Raw genomic sequence first — 17,329 nt, 5'->3', positions numbered from 1 at the left:
ACCTGGGATAAGGGAACACACAGAAGATTCCATTGGTCACAGAAGCAGACTGGATTCATCTGGCAGGGAATAATGGAGTGTTTCTCCAGGAGTAAAAATAAAATCTTAAATTTAAAGATGAATAAGTTTTTCTCTCTCAAAAAAAAAAAAAATCTAATGTAGTGTGTTTTTTGGTTTTTTTTTTTTTTTTCATTTATGATGCTTTAAATAACTGTTTTAATGTTTTAGGTATATGGGCACATTTTTTTTCTTTCAGTATAAAACTAGTAGCCTCCTAAAATTTAAATATTTCTTCTCACCTTCAGTGACAGACATGTCAAGACACCTTCTTGCCTTCTGTAACAGTCTGTTCTAAAATGCCCATAGTGGTACTGAGGGTTCTTTCTTGACAATTACTGTGATTTTCTTGAAAAGCAAGTCAGAATAAAGACTGATTTAGTGTCTGCAGACCGTGATGTATACTGTCCCAAACTGGAAAAAGAAAAGGTAGGCTAGAAGAGGTAGAGTCTCAGTTTCTTTTCCTTTTCCTTGGTCAGCTGGAGAAATAACAGAGCATGTGTCTGTCCTATAATATTAGGGGAAAATGGAGAAATCTTTCTTCCCAGAAGTCTGTTTTCTTTAGTAAGTGCTGTGTTCCAGGTTTATTGAAGGAGACATTTGTAAACTTCAGAAATCTAAACCCAGGTCTTTTAGATCTTCTGAATACTGTGCAACTCCTTTGCTATAAAGAAGAGAAAAAATTCCAAACAAAACAAGTGAAGCAAGTGAATTTGTGCTTTCTTAGAGGAATTTTGTCCGTCTTTCTCCTTAATTTCTTCCAAATAAGACAAGACCACTTCCCAATACAGGCAGGATGGCATGCTTACTATATAATACAAAAATCTCACTGGTTCCGATTCACTTTCTCCCATTTTTAGGCATTATGTGATGTCCCTAGTGGAACACTGTACCACTTCAGGCTTGCGGTTTCTTGAATGGGATGCAGCTGACAGCAGTACTGTGTTGTTTTCCAGTTGCAAATCTTCTCTATGTTTGTGCTCTTATCTAAAAAAAAAAAAAAAAAGAAAAAAAAAAGTTTGAATATATCAGATTGAAGGAGAACGTTATTTTTAATCAATTTTATTGAACATTCAGATTTGACTTAAACATTTAAGCCTTGAATGCAATCTTTTTATCTGTCACAAGAGGCAGTTATCCTTCATTCGTAATATATTTCTGATTGTGGTATGCTGAAACTCCAAAGGTAGTTCTTTAGTATCACCCTATGCCAGCCCTGACAACTGTCTGACCCAGTCATGAACCAAAGAAAGGGAATAAAAGGCAAGGAAAAAAAATGTTGCTATTCACATTTGATAGATTAGAAAACTGAAGCAAAATCTGCCTAAACTACTCACAATCGTACAGCAGTAAGTGATTTATCAGACTATTAATCGGTGAGTTCTCTCATCTCAAAATTGTGTTCCAGTTGGCAGAGAAGTCTTTTAATATCTTCTTTATATTTATACTTACTGTATTTTTGGAATTTAAAGAACATTGTAGTCGCAGCTAAAACTCGGCTAAGGAAAACAAAGCATTTCTCTGATGTTCTCCTACTGCAAGCACTGTTGTATCCTCATCTCTTCCTTGTTGCTTCTAAGTCAGACTAGCCAGCTGTTCTGCTCTCCTGATACATGGACAACTGCAGTCAGCACTGTACGCTCAATAAAGCCTTCAGTTGTTTCAAGTCCTTTCCTGTCTCTCAAGTCACAGATTGTTTTCAACATAGAGTCAATTTGTGGGAAATAGGAAATTGTTTTGTAACCTCACTGAACAGACTGAGACCCGATTATACTTTATGAAGCAAAGATTGTATGCCAGTGTGCAATTTAGAATATACTGTGGGACCTTCTGTGAGCTCAGAAATTATATTCTAAGTGGTAGCTTAAAAATATTGTTTGCTTCCTTTATCTTGGGATGTCTCTTTTTATGTGAAGAACATCATCAGACTTCAAGCAGTCTGAAGGAAAGCAGAGCCTTTACTTCTATATATCCAAGGGGAGCTATCTGTTATCACTCTTGATTGTTTGACAGGAAAATAAGTTCATACCAGTTTTTGCTTTCACTGTTATTTTCTGAAGAAAATTTATGATGCTGCTATGGTGAATCTAAAGCTGTTCCTCTGCTTTCTGTTTTGTCTTGTATTCCTCTTTCTTGTGTATTTGCTTTTTAGTAAGTCTGTTTTTCTCTTGGTGCTAGACACTTAGTTTTGTCCTTTTGATAATATAAATTAAAATGTCACTACAGCCAGAAGTCTGAGACTGTTGTCTGAATTGAGAGTAAGTCATGGTTAGACTCATCTGGAATTTTAACGACAGAGTATATTTGTGTCAGAAAATGCAACTTTGCTAAAGCAAGCTACACTGAATTTGATCAAATTTTGTTCTAGGAAAATGTGCAATGTTCTGATAATAGCAGTATTGAATGTTCTTACTTTTTTCTGACTTTGTTATTAAACAGGTAAGGTATGTAAAAATATATAGTAGTTATCTGTACATGTGTGTTCTTGTATCTATAACATACACAATGTGTAAATTGAAATGAAGCATTCCAATAAACTTCCCATTTATTCAGAAGTTTGTATTGCTAATAGTTTGATTATCCCCTCCCACCGACATTATTTTTTACTGGGAACTCCTACTTTAGTTAACTAGATAAGAGTAAATAATAGAAATAAAATTCTATTTAAAATATTAAAGTATATTTTCATTTTTCTCTTTTCTATCTCTTTTTATGAAGAACTTTTTTTTAATGAATTGAGATCAGTGGTTGAGTTGTACCACATGGATGAGAACACTTTCCATTTACAATGGGTTGGAAACAAAATCTCTAGAAACCATTTGGGGTTTTGTGCATTGAAAGGTTAATTGGTAAGACACAGCTATGTGTAACTGCATTGCTCTTTACTCAGGAGAGATTGTCTGGTGATACACTGGTTCCTAATAATTCAGACCTTATTTTAATCCAGTATAAGGGAAAAAAAGTATATCAGAAATCAGAAGAAAGCAAGGCTATGTGTTTGGCAACAAAAGAACTGGGTTCTAACAGATCTAATTTAGGTAAAAAGAAGATCCTAGAAAAAGTGTAGCACTTTCCTAACTAATTTCTATGAAATGAGAATGATGTCTTAAGTATGTGAGGCTGTAGAGTATAAATAATGTTTTTAATACTTTCATAGATTTGATTTCTACTCAAAATGTTTTTACCCTTTTGGCCCACTTGACTTCCAGATTGCTTTTCTCTTGAACTGCTGTATACGTGGTTTTCAAGAACCTCTTGTACTCCTTTGAATCATGTATACACTTCAGTGATATAGTGGCATTTATATTCACCGGCATTTTGGCCATGACCTCATATACTTAAAGCTTAATTTGTGTAATGGTATAGTTAACTTTCATATTTTCTGAGTATTTCTATGGATCTTTACAGAAGCAGGTATATGAGAAAAAACTTTTAAGAATGCCTGCTCAAAGTGAGTAGAAATACTACATTTGGTGATACCAGAGTAATTCTTTGCTTGATATGCTCTTCACAGTGAAGAGAAATTCTGCTCAATGTTTAAGGATTCATTAATAGGTGCAGGTAAAAATCCTGAATGCTGCATTCGTTTTCAGTCAAGAAATAGGAGTAATGGCAGTTCTCCATCTTAAAGACTTCCATGCCCATACAAATGTTAATGCTTTATAAAGATCAAATGATAGGCAAGAGAGATTTGCCCTATATAGTAAACGTCCTTAATTATATAATCTAAAATAAGAGGGAGGAAAAAAGAAAAAAAAAAAATGCATCACAGCTTATTTAACTTGCAGGCCTTTTGCTCAGGAAAGATAGGTATCAAGTAAGGCTATGTTTTATAGTTACTTATGCTCTGTGGAACTAGAACTGTAAGAAATAATTGCAAATATGTTCCTAAGTCAGAAGATGTGATTATCCTGCTGTATTCAGCATTGGTACAGCCTCACCTTGAGTACTGTGTGCAGTTCTGGGCGCCAAAATATAAGAATGGGAAGGTCCTTGAATGCATCCAGAGGAGGGCAACAAAGCTGGTGAAAGGGCTGGAAGGAATGTCCTATGAGGAGCAGCTAAGGACTTTGGGCTTGTCTAGTTTGGAGAAAAGGAGGCTGAGGGGCGACCTCATTGCTCTCTACAGCTTCCTGAGGAGGGGAAGGGGAGAGGGAGGTGCTGATCTCTTCTCCCTGGTATCCAGCGATAGGACGCATGGGAATGGTTCAAAGCTGTGCCAGGGGAGGTTTAGACTGGACATTAGGAAGCATTTCTTTACCGAGAGGGTGGTCAAACACTGGAGCAGGCGTCCTAGAGAGGTGGTTGATGCCCCAAGCCTGTCAGTGTTTGAAAGGCACTTGGACAATGCCCTTAATAATATGCTTTAACTTTTGGTCAGCCCTGAAGTGGTCAGGCAGTTGGACTAGGCGATCATTGTAGGTCCCTTCCAACTGAAATACTCTATTCTGTTCCGTTCTGTTCTATAACTCTGTTCATTAGTTTTGTTGTTGTCAAGTAAATTAGTGAAGTAAAGTCTAATTTAAAATTTGGCAGTTTTTACCCTAGAAATGTTTTAACATTTCTCTTAGAATCACAATCTCATTATAATGGGAATTTAATTGAAAGTATCAGCTAAAAAGTGACAAGCAAAGTTAAGACCAGAAAGCATTGCTGTTTGGGGTCTCGGGTGCGCAGTGCCTCACTGTGCATTTGGGTGTAAGAAAGCATTCATTAGGTTTGCTGAAAATATATTTCAAGAGTGCAAATTGAAATATTCTTTAAGTTTTTCTGAAAACCCCAAGTTGTTCTATGAACAACATCAGGATACTCTTTGTTCTAAGTAGAAAAAGAAAAGGAAAGAATCAATTGCAGCATCTCTGAACTTTGGAAATTGAAGGATTTTAAGTGGCATCATACTCCTTTGTGTCTAGTTCAGCTCTGTGTTTAATGAAGAGCAACTTATAATGGAAAATAAGAGGAAGAAAAATTATGCTGATAGCAGAAAAAATATGGATATAAGGCACCTTGAACCTTGTTTTCACATGGAATATTTTAATATTAATTTGCTCTCTGTGGCATTAATAAAAAAAATAAACAATTCAAGTAGAAGTCTATCTATTTAAGGAATGAAAAGCAAAAATAATGGTAGGAAAAGTGGGCAACTAAGAAAAAGAGCGTATCTAGTCAACCAGTGTTTTCTTGACACCACTTTAGCTTAAAATCCTCCACAGATCTGTGAGGCTAGTGTTTTGAACATAGGGTATAGTTTGGGAGATAATCCCGTGAATTCACTTAGGCTGAGTAAGTGTGCCCAATAACTCTACCTGTCCTTGCCTTGGTTAGCACATGGCTTTGATCAACAGGTGTTTGAGGGGACTTTCGTTCACTTTTATTATTTTGTCTTCTCTTTAATGACACCAGACTTTTTTGGTTTTAAGGTGCATTATTTTTTTCTTTGTTATATAGATGATTAAGTGATGCTAATGTCACCTATACAAACAGTTCCTTTGTGTTGGTGCTTAAACTCTTTTTCTCTTTCCTTTGTCAGGTGGCTGAAAATCAGGTATTTAGGAGCAAATTATTTAGTTTCTTGTCTTCAGAAAGTGAATTATTTCTAATTGTAGCTTGAATTGTTTGAGACCAAGTAATTGATTTGTGGATTATAGGTAAGCCATAGCGAAAGACTTTAGTCATTGTCACTGTTGTCTGCAAGTTTATTTTTTCTGTAGGTAAAGATATGCCAAGATGTTTGAAGTAAAAAAAACGAGTATTGATCTCTTTGGGAAAACCAAGAGAAAATCCAGGTTTTAAAGCTGTCTTCTCTTTTCTAGCTGTTGTTAGCTTGAGGAAATCCTTTTCATCTGGGTACTATGACACAAACACAAATAGTAGCTAATAGTCCACATTTATGTTGTTTTAAACAAACTGAGCTTTAATGAAAAAGTGGATCACACTAGTAACTAGTGACACTAGTTACACTCACAATATCAAAATAATAAAAAAGTATTTAATTTTACTCCCATGGTCTGATTAACTTTGTTATATTCTGAGTTTTTTTCATTTTGTACAGATAAATAAATTTATTATGAATTTAATCATCCTGTCTTTATTCATAGTAGTGTTTCTAACTTAGGAGCCATAACTTGGCATTTCACATGATACAAGACAGTGGAAAACCTGTAAGGAAAGTATTTCCCTTTTTTTTTTTTTTTACTGTTTTTCCTGAAACCTGCAAATGATGATCTGCAAGAATACAGTCACTACCACAATGACAAGAGTTGAACTTATAAGTGTCCATACTTCATAACACAACATAACTGACCCATTTCTGTGTTTCATGAATAAACTGTTTTGTTGTTGGTTTGTTTTTTTTTTTTTTTTAAAAGTCATTTTTCTTAGTATGGGTTTTGTGGCAGAGATTTCCCTTAAAGAAGCTAGGGCTCTAGATGCTACTAAAATTCAAGTTCTCTGAATATTAGGGTGGAAATTGATCAGTGATGCTTTACAACCTTGCACACAATTGTGCACTACAGGAATAAAATGACTGGAGAAAGCAAACCTAAGACTGACAGTTTGCAAGAGCAAAGCCTTTCTAATAGTAAATATGGACCTTCAAATATCTAGAGGGACTAGACTAAATCCATGGATTTTTTTCAGTCTGATATTGTTAAGAATAAATACTTTATATATTTCTTAAAATGTTTGACAAATACAGATACATATAGTACTGAAATTGTGGATCTTAAAGCACAGTAGAGAGGAAAACACCAGATGTCAGAGTTGTGAACAAATACATGAATGAACAACAAAGATGAAAATTAGTAGGAGCCTTTAAAATACCAAAACAAACAAATAAACAACAAACCCCAACCAACCAACGAACCAACCAAAGTCACGATAAAAAGAAACAAAAAAATTAGCAGACTGAAAGAATTGGGCATTTTCTCAAGTCTCAGCAAACACCATAAAATCAATAAATCTCATTAAATATTCCACCTAATCTAGCAATACAAAGGTGTAATAATTTGTGTGAGAGACTACAAACAACTTTTAAATGTGTGCTCTTGCTCCATGAAACAACATGTTTGAAGACTTCTACTTACTTAATGTATCTAAATAAGAAAAAGAAAGATGTCAGTATGAAAGAAAGGATCTGTTTTGTTGCCACTTTTCAACTAAACATTGATTAAAAGGTAGGCCATTCAAGCAGGAGTTATTTTTACCACTGTCACTTCGTTATCTCATTTTCAATGTACCATAATGTTGTGGTTTAACCTGGCAGGCAGCTAAACACCATACAGCCGTTTGCTCTCTCCCCCCTGCCTCCAGTGGGATGGGGGAGAGAATCAGGGAGAAAAAAAAAAAGTAAAATTTGTGGGTTGAGATAAAGACAGTTTAATAGGAAACAAAAAGAAAGGGAAAATAATAATAATAATAATGATAAAAGAATATACAAAATAAGTGATGGACAGTGCAATGCTCACCATCTGCTGAATGATGCCCAGCCATTTCCCAAGCAGTGGTCATCCCTCCCCAGCCAACTCCCCCCAGTTTATATACTGAGCATGACATCACATGGTATGGAATATCCCTTTGGCCAGTTTGGGTCAGCTGTCCTGGCTGTGCCCCCTCCCAGCTTCTCAGTCAGCAGAGCATGGGAAGCTGAAAAGCCCTTGACTAGTGTAAGCACTGCTTCGCAACAACTAAAACATTGGTGTGTTATCAACATTATTCTCACCCTAAATCCAAACCACAGCACTACACCAGCTACTAGGAAGAAAATTAACTCTATCCCAGCCAAAACCAGGACACATGAAAATGTTAATAGCACTCAGATGAAAATAGCCCTTGGAGGAAGAGACATCAGTTCAGCTTGAACCTTGCCAGTCTCAAAAATTGTTATCAAAAGGAGCAATATGAAGAATTGTATGAGACTCCATTATATTACAATTTGAAAAAGTAATACAAAACACCCAAGTCAAGGCCACTTTAACTTACAAATGTTTATAAATCAAGATTTGGCCTTAATGGTAGCAGTGTGATTATTTTTATTTTGTGAACCTGAAATACAGAGTCTTCTAGCTCTTAAAGAATCTTACATGATAATGTAATATATGCCACTTCTTGTATCTTATTGTGAATGCTGGATGCCTTGGTTTAGTTTCTGTAGCATGCATTGGCTTTCATGTGTTCAAAGTCATGTGTGTGTGATTATATACCTTTTTTTGAGAAATACCGAAGTAAAGGACTTGGAACCAACTCTTGTCAGAAATTAGTTTCCTGACTTCTTTTCTGACTTGCTACATTGCTGGCTTGTGGGTATGAACGAAGCTCCAATGAACCCTTTTTAGCTGTTTTTCATTTCTGTTTTGGCTTTGTCTGCCTTTTATTACTTTCATTTGAATACCATCTTCATTAGGTTTTTTTCACATTGTATTAAGGTTTCATACAACACAATCATCTTTCAGAGCTGGGTTCACTTAGTTTTGTTATCCTTGCATACCCTTCAAGCAAGCTGTGTTCTGTGTTTTTTTCTTTTAAAATAATTTGATTGTGTTGGTACAGATATACAAAGTAACTTGAAGTAAGGAATAACTCACAGGATGATTAAGATAGGAGTATTTTAAAGTGAAGCTGAGAAGTTCAATACTAATGAAGCTAAAAATGCAAAGGGCAATTTGTTTCTACAGATACCTGTTATTTTAAGTTAATAATAAAGTTGTCGCTTCTTAATAAAAAAAGTCTTTTTTGTAATAGTACTGATTTTTTAAAATTTTTTCCAAGGCTCTGATAACCCATGTTTTCTATTTCTAACTAATATATCAAAAAATGCTTACAATTAGTAAACATTTTCTGAGAAAACTTACAATGTTCTAACAATTATAGTGACTGCAGTAGTTTGTCTCTGATTTCTTTTTATAGCATGCACTACTTCTTCACTGCTTATACACACCACGTGCACTTCTAAAAATGTGTAATGAGTGTTAAGATGTACCTAGGGGCTACGCCTCCTGAATTTTAAATGGTTATAGAAATAAAATCAAAACATAATAACCTTTTTTTTTTTAAGTTCTCCTCATTAAATCAAACATTATGATGATATGCAAGGGTGGGAGGTATGACAATTCAATAGCCACTCTTGCTACATTTTACGTATCTTTATAATATTGTTCTTTCTGTAGAATCTAAATGAGTACTTTTTTAGACTCTTGAAAGTTCGTAGTAAATGATGTTGACATGTTTTATTTTAGGAATTTGTGAAATCATAGTTACCTACACATCTGTTGAAAATCTGCTAAGGATTGCCTGATAGGAACATTTTTATACAGTGCCCTATTTATGAGCTTCCTTGCTCATTGCATTTTAAAAGAATGTCTCCCTGTACAGATGACATTCAGTTTTCTAATTCACTTTTAATAAGGCAATCCTTTTCAGAGATTTATTTGCTTAAGATAATGAGGTAAGATTACAGAGGAATTAACTGCAATGCTATTAAGGTTTTTTTTCCTTGGGTCTAGCCTTATGCTTTCAGTTTGAAAGTAAGCTGAGATTTATTTTTCCTAGGCTACACAACAAATTCAAGACCAGAAGACAAAAAGGCAGCTGAGGTAGTAATTCTTCAGAAGAATTAAGACACTGATGTCTCTGAGGTATGTTTGTTTTGGAAAGGCTGTTAATTATTTATTAATCTTGCTGCTATGGATAAGAGTAGCGGTGAGTACTTTTGAACATTAGTGACTTTTTCACATCTTCAGATATAGCTCAATTTGAAAGGAAACTCCAAAATATACTTTTTTTCCTTCTTTTTGATAAGCATGGGGAATTAGTTCTAAATCTGCTTCTCTTTTATCTGGCACCATCTTTCTGTCTAGAAAATTAGATATAGCCAGATGCAAAGCTAAAAGACTGAGAGGTTCTATGTTCTTTCTGACTTCACAGTTACAGCTTTCTTCATGTGCTATAGTTACTGTGAAAAAATTTCCGGATAAGTGTTCTGGAAAAAGCTGTAAACACTTTCCATTTTGTATGCAATATAGATTGTTATGTTTACATAGGTACAAGAAACATTTCTATCAGCTAGATGTAAAGAAAAGCACGATATAGAAATAAATTACAAATAATAGGGGAGACATAAGAAAGTCATCAGTAGGTACACTGAGTAATGGAGGATACACTAAGGAAATTCATCACCGCTTTTCACAGATTTAAAAATAGCCTATTTAACACTTTCTCAGTTACAAAAAATGTTTGAACTCAAGTAAGTTGGATTCCACTTTTGTAAATGTACCAGGAAAGCTTGTGGGGTACTAAGTAAATGGAGTTGATGCTGATTTCATTTTAGGTCTAGTTATCACTTTCCATGTTCAGGAGCTTTAACAGAGCAAATTATAGTCTTCATACAGTCAAAAATGGTGGGGCCTAGAAATCATTATTTCTATTACACTTGGGAAATATTTGTGTTTAGGTTAACTTTCCTGGAAGTCCTTCCAGCCCTAGTTTTCTCTTTCCTTCAATACATTAAGTTTCAAGGAACAAGTTGTTTTTCTCTTAGAGGAGGCATTTTCTCACAACAATAATACTCAAATTCAGCTATCTCTGGTTACTTCAATCCTCACCTGAAGCTCTCTTCTTTTTGCAGGAGGTGTATCTCACCAGCATAGACTGTTGTCTTTTCTACATTCCCATCAGATCTGTGCAATATTGTTCATGTTTGACTTGATAGAAAGACCATGTAGAAGTTTTGGCTAGTGACACAGCCATCTCATGGCTTGTTAAGTAATGCAAGCCTATAGTGTGAGATATATATATATATTGTCTAAAAATATTTTTTCCGCTTTAAAAAATAAAACTTGTTAGTTTCCTCCTCCCTCAAAGGCTATATTTATTTCAGCTTTCTTGAAAAACTACCTACCTGCCCAAGACCGTTGACCTCTAGGATTCTTTCCTTTTTCTTTGCTTTAGATGTTACATAACAGGTTTGCAGCCTTTGGGGTTGGGAAGTTGAGTTCTGTACACTATCTTTGTATAATATTGTTCACAATGAATACATTCAGAGCACCTTTTTTGCCTCCTAGCATTTGTAACCACAAATACCTCTCTTTTAATGTCAATCTTGTTTCCTTGGAGAAGCAGTATTTAAAGTACTGTAAGAAATGCCAAGAGAGAAATCAGCAAATACATTTTAACGTTTAAACTATTATTCTCTTATCTGACAGCATACCTAGATTTTATATTGGAAAAAGAAATTTAAAACTGTTGTTGAACTTTTGATGAGGGTCTACATATGTGCCAGTGACATTTGAGAACAATGCTTTTTGATAAATGAAGAATCTCCATTGCCTTTTCATGACTCCCATTGAGATACATATTTGTTCCTCGGGGCACAATTTGTCTCGCAGATTGTATTTGATTTGTAGTCTAAGGATAGAAGCTCATAGTATCAGTGTTAAATACAAGTAGCTTTCAGAAGCATGGTAAGGCAATATTTTTATATTCATCCATTAGAAAAAATGTGTAAAGAGAAAAGGACCTCATTTTACTGGGTCTGCTGAAGCAAGACACCGAGTAAAATATTTAATAATATTTAATTAGTATGCTTTAGCTTCATATGTATTTGTGAAGTTGATATATTTTTGCCTAGCCTGTTCCCTCAATGTTCCCATGCAGTTTTTGTTATTATATAATTTTTTAAGTGCCTATAAAATCTTCACTTTCTCTCAGTTGTGGAGACACAATTGTAAAGCATCAGGCAAAATGTAATATATTATGAGGAAAAACAAAAGAAGCAAAATATGTCTTTCTCATTCAGTCTGCCAGATTGTTTAATCTTGTTCAGTTTAGTATTTCTGTCATTTCATAGAGTTATGTGATGGCCACGTTACCATGTGTTTTCAAATGGATTTAGAGTGGATTATTTAATCTGCAGTTCAACATTTCTGACACTTTACAGAATGGTGTTACGGTCACGTTACCCAAGTGACTTCAAATTACTCAGTAATGGTAGTTTCCATGGTAAACATAGTCCTTGGTGGCAGATAGGACTCTGACTTTCCCATGTGAGAGCCTTTATGTTATATAATAATCAGAGTAAGGGAGAGAGAATTTTAGTAGCCAAGAATTGTTCTTCATATATATATATATCTCCTTCCTCAGAGTCTTCACATTAGACTTTAAAAAATGATTTTATGGTTGTACTTTAACATCTCTTCCTGGTGATATAGGCCTTCTTTAGCAAACAGTACGATGTTGAGTGAAACTTTTCTATGTAGCTTATGTATCTATGTTAGTTTACTCCATGCGTAATACTCCAACTTACATTTGTCTGTTCCGGGCGCCCAGGGAACATAAGGTGTTCTCTGAAATGTAGAGCTCAGAGACGCTCTGAACCCTTAGGCTCCTCTTTGTGTGATGATTTTTGATATCCTGACAACTGTTAGAGCAGAACTTGTGGAGAACGGAAAAAAATAGCAAACCCAGTGATTTAATTTTGCTTCTCTGATTTAGAATGAAGTTACGTGATCTTCCCAGTGGTCCTGTGCATATATTGTCTTTATATACGGTTATACACACATAAAGCATGTGTACAGTTTTGTTGTAGTACCAAATGCATAGTGCATTCTTTTGATGTATCTACCTTATAAAAATTAATACATGAAAAAAGTTTATACATGGAGCACCCTAAATTTTGATAACTTTCTGTATGTCTGTGTGAAAACCTGACTTGATAAATGCAAATGGATGTTTCAGAACTGCCTTATCACAGATACATATTTATGATGGGGCTAAAGAAACTCTCACCCATCTTGCAAGGTTGAAATGCACAACTGAGATTCAATGTTGCTGGATGCTGGCCTCACTTTTCAAGATATAAACCAAGAAATGAATTGCCGAAAGAAATGGACTCTTAGTCAACATTGCATTTTAGCCTCCCTTAGTACCATGAGAATAATTAGAATAACTTCCCTGAAAATTCAGAAACATTGCAGAATGTTTTGAGTGTTTTGTCAAATTAAGTTGAAAAGTTAAGTTCGTTTTAAAGCAAGAAGTTGATTGAAGCTTATAATAAAAGCCAACTTAAATTTTGAATATATGAAAATTAAATATTTTGAGCTTTTCAAGGTTTTCTACTCTGAAAGTCATTTAAAAACTGAAATAATATTGAAAAAATATTTCACAAATTCACATTTCTGGTTTCAAAATAAGTATAAACAGATCAACATTTTGCTGAGCTTTAAGAGGATTTGATTACATTTGGCTAATGATGTAAAAGGCAGAAGCAGTTGATCAGAAATTTATCACCCTGTATGTCTTCAAAAAAGAAAAAAATATTTTGGGACCATTTTAGGTTGATTATGCAGGTCAGCAATTTTTATTAGTTTGTATAACAACCACAGTACACGACTGTTCTTGGAAGTTATGAAAACAGTAGATATTCAGCCGTCTAATGCAAATATGTTAGGAGGATTTCAAGGTAAATTTCTAAACGTAAGATCAAAACTTAAGAGTAAAAAGTCAGTCATCATTGTGATCAGTCTGGGCTAGAAGCTGGTTTAGTTGAAACCTGTCTGTAGTCTTCTTCTGTTCAACCATTCTTGTTTAAAAGTACAAAACCTAGGTATTTTGTATGTCTGGTGCTAAATCAATCTCAGGTTCATGTAGCCTGCGTGCTCCCTTTTGGGATCGTAAAGAAAATCATTGGATACTCATCAGATTGCTTTCCTATGTGAATTCAGTGGCACGTACTTTCTACTCTAGGACTAAAGCAATGGAACTACAGCTGAGGAATGCATGTGAAATGTAACAGCATGAGGAGTCAGGAAGAAGGGGAAGAATTAATTGTATTTATCACTTCAGTTGAAGGAAGTGACTTAAGATTCCTAATCGAAATAGCCAAGCTGCCAACTTGCCTGTGCAGGGAGGCGTATCTGCATGCCGGGGCAGCTGGGCACCGGGTGCTCACAGGTCAGCGGGGCTGTGCCCTCCCCTTCCCAGCAGGCACAGTCGCACCACGTCAAGGCTGAGGCACCTCCCAAGGGCAGGAGGAGTGAACCAGGGCCCTGGCACTTGATGATGGTGCACCAGCTGCGATGTGGGCTCTGCTGCAGAAGCCACTTCCTTTGAAGCAGCTTCAGAGTGAAAGGTGGGTTTGTTTCTTGTGTGCAAAACATGCATCAGGTGTGATCTAATCAGCAGGGGGTCAGTCATTTTGTATACAGGAGTTTGATTACAGTTGGCTAGTTCCAGCGCCTGCTAACCTGCTATTTGTATTTGCACAGTGTTTGATTTTGTTTATAAGAATTTATTTAATATCTAACAGATCCAAAAAGACACTGAAAATCGTACTTCTATTGCCAGTTTTTCCTGGATCTATATAATTCAAAATGGTTAATTGTTTTTACTCTCTCCAGTTCAATTCCAGGGAGTGAGCAAAAACACATATAAGTTTTTTTTTTCTTTCAAATCACATGGGAGCACAGCTTAACACATTTCACTAACAGCACTTGAAAACTAGGACTTACAAATGCACAAGTGTCAGTTTTTACCCAAAATTTTATTATTTCTGTGTTCTGTTAATTCTGTGAGTTTGCGAGCAATGTGAATTATTTTTCCCAACAAACATTTGATTATCTTTGTGATTTTTGACTCCTGCTTCTTCCAGTTACCATTTTTTTTACACAGAATCTTTATGAAATGGCTAAACAGTGCAGTATAACTCTTTCAAAATATGGATTAAGAAAGGACATATCTTCAGCAGGAAAGAGTAATTGGTATTTGTTTCTTACAGTGAAATGAGTTTAGTTTTAAAAGACAGTCAAGTTCAGACAAAATAGTGCTTAGATTAACCTGTAAGGTTGCTTGAACAGGAATATGGACTTATTTCTTCCAAATACTCTAAAATTACAGTGTCCAGATCTGGCCCACTGATTCCACACTCAGTGGAATTTTTTCTGCTTATTTTTAATGGATCATTTTTTGAATGCTGAAGCTGATCAGTCCCTGCTCTTGAGATAATGATCCAGCCATCTATAGAGAGCACACAATTAACTTGAGGGGAAAAGGGGAAAACCAGGAAGGAAATATATGCAATATATGCATCTTTTTATGCTCTGTATTCTGTCAATTTTTATGGGTCTGTAATTAGGTCACAGCACTTAACTTCCGGGGTGACATCACCTTCTCCTTCATTCCCTAATAGGGATTAAGATGTTGACACATAGAAAATTCTACTTCCTGGACAGAGAAAAATAACTCATTAAACCAGTAGTAGCTTGACACTGGCTGAATTATTTACCAATATAATAATGAAATGGAGACTAACAGGAAGGAAGAGCACAGGGAGTATGTGGAAAGAGCACAGATATGCTTGCAGCCCATGTGTGTGAAGGAGTTTGGTTTAAAGAAACAATGATAGGACCAGGCTGGGACAGGAAAAATTGTGAGTAAAATGATGGTGCATTTCAAATCCTTAGGCAGAAAAAGTAAGGCAAAATACTGGCAAAATCTTTGAGATGAAGCAGGAAGATGACTATCATAATGCATGGCCAAATGCACAGAGATCTTGGCATGAGAGGAGAGCAGTGAGGGCCCAAAGAGCATGCTATTCAAAGAGAGATTATCAGATGGAAAGAAAAAATGAGAAGGGTGCCTTATACATATTTCTATACATAGAAAGCTCATAAATGCAGCAAAGGACACAGCTTAGAATGGTGCTTCTTAATTCAAAAATAGCTGCCATGTTTCAGACTGAACGTACAAGGTTGTTTCTGTGTAAAACTGTACAACCCAGCAGTAACCTTTAACTCATCTTTATAAAATATATTACAGTTGAGTTTCTGTACGGTGCAGCTGAAAGAGCTTGATGCCATCGCTAGTACTTTTTATTATTTTGTTGTCAGGAAACCTATCCCTTTTTTCAGACTTTCTTTTACTTTTCGGAGATACTATTTGCCCAACACTGATTTAAATTTGTAAGGTGGAATACTTAAAACCATGACTTATGAGATCTTAGGATTTTTGTTGTTAATAGAATGAAAAAAACTGAGGAAGTGTATTTTTCTGATCTTGCACGTTAAGATATATTTGTGCTTGAGAGAGACTGCTGGCTGGTATAAGATGACCTTTACTTAAGAGAGGACTACAAGGAACCAGGTCAGACATGGCTGTAAGAACTCATACCTGATCGTAGGAGCAGGCTGCAGGAGCACAATAAATGCCTGGCTATGAGAACAGAAGAAAAGAAATTTGTTAAGTTTTGCGGTGGATGATACTGGTGCAAGAGTTGAGCTTCAGAGATTTCTATTACAATTGTGAGCTGGAACTTAGTTCATGTGTGCTACATGTAAAAGGTTTGTCATCTTTTTGATGTTCTTCACTGCAGGTGGAGAGAATCCTCATACATACATCTGCAGTAAGTAACAGTTGACTATTACATATATACTTTCAAATAAATTAGGAAAGGTGGTGGAAATAACATTTTGATGCTGTTACATACCAGCTTTCTTCTCATATATCTATTTGCCATTTGTAATTTCTGAGCTTCATGAAATGCACTGGCATTTTGTTTTAACAATTGTGTTAGTTTTCAAGTTATTTCTGTTGAGAGTTCTTAGTGCCAGGTTTGTTGTAGGAAATAGTAGGGACGTCCTATGAAATCCTGCTACAGTACTGCTCCTGACAAAATGAAAATGAAATACACAGGTTTGATTTAGAAGCACCAAGAATAGGCTTAATCCAAGTCTGCAAGCTCTAATCCAAAGTGATACATAAGCTGTAATGAACAAAATGAATGGCCTACTGGCACCTGATCTGACAGGAGAAGAAGCAGAAATTGGACACAGTGTATCTCAGAGAGTTAAAACAGGTGGCTGCATCCATTTGATTGTTAAGGCTGGAGTCATCAGAATATTTTTTTTTCTCAAGTCTCTCCTTTTGTGCTCACCTTTAAAATAAGACTGAATTCTGTGTTAGCCAGTGGCTCAATAACAGATCTGAAAGTATCAAATCTCGTGAGTTATAGTTTTCCTCAAATAGTGGGAGAGAAAGCAGAAATGAATTTAAGTAAAACACCCATGCTTCACAAAATAGTCTCTTCTAAAATTGCACGTTTCTGAGCAATATGTTTGTCTAGAAATCATTGGTATTATTAAAAAAAAAAAAAGTAGTGGATACTAACAACCCTTGAAAAATCATCTTATTGGTATTAGCCAGAGGTTTTATCTTACTTGCTTCCAGAGTTAAAATTGTGAGCAGAAATTGAGCTGTGAGTGAGAAGACAGCTGCTGCCCAGAAT

The sequence above is a fragment of the Aptenodytes patagonicus genome, chromosome 2, assembly GCF_965638725.1.
Source record: "Aptenodytes patagonicus chromosome 2, bAptPat1.pri.cur, whole genome shotgun sequence".
Classification (NCBI taxonomy): domain Eukaryota; kingdom Metazoa; phylum Chordata; class Aves; order Sphenisciformes; family Spheniscidae; genus Aptenodytes; species Aptenodytes patagonicus.
The sequence above is the reverse complement of the archived record's forward strand: the minus strand, read 5'-3'. Positions refer to the sequence as shown.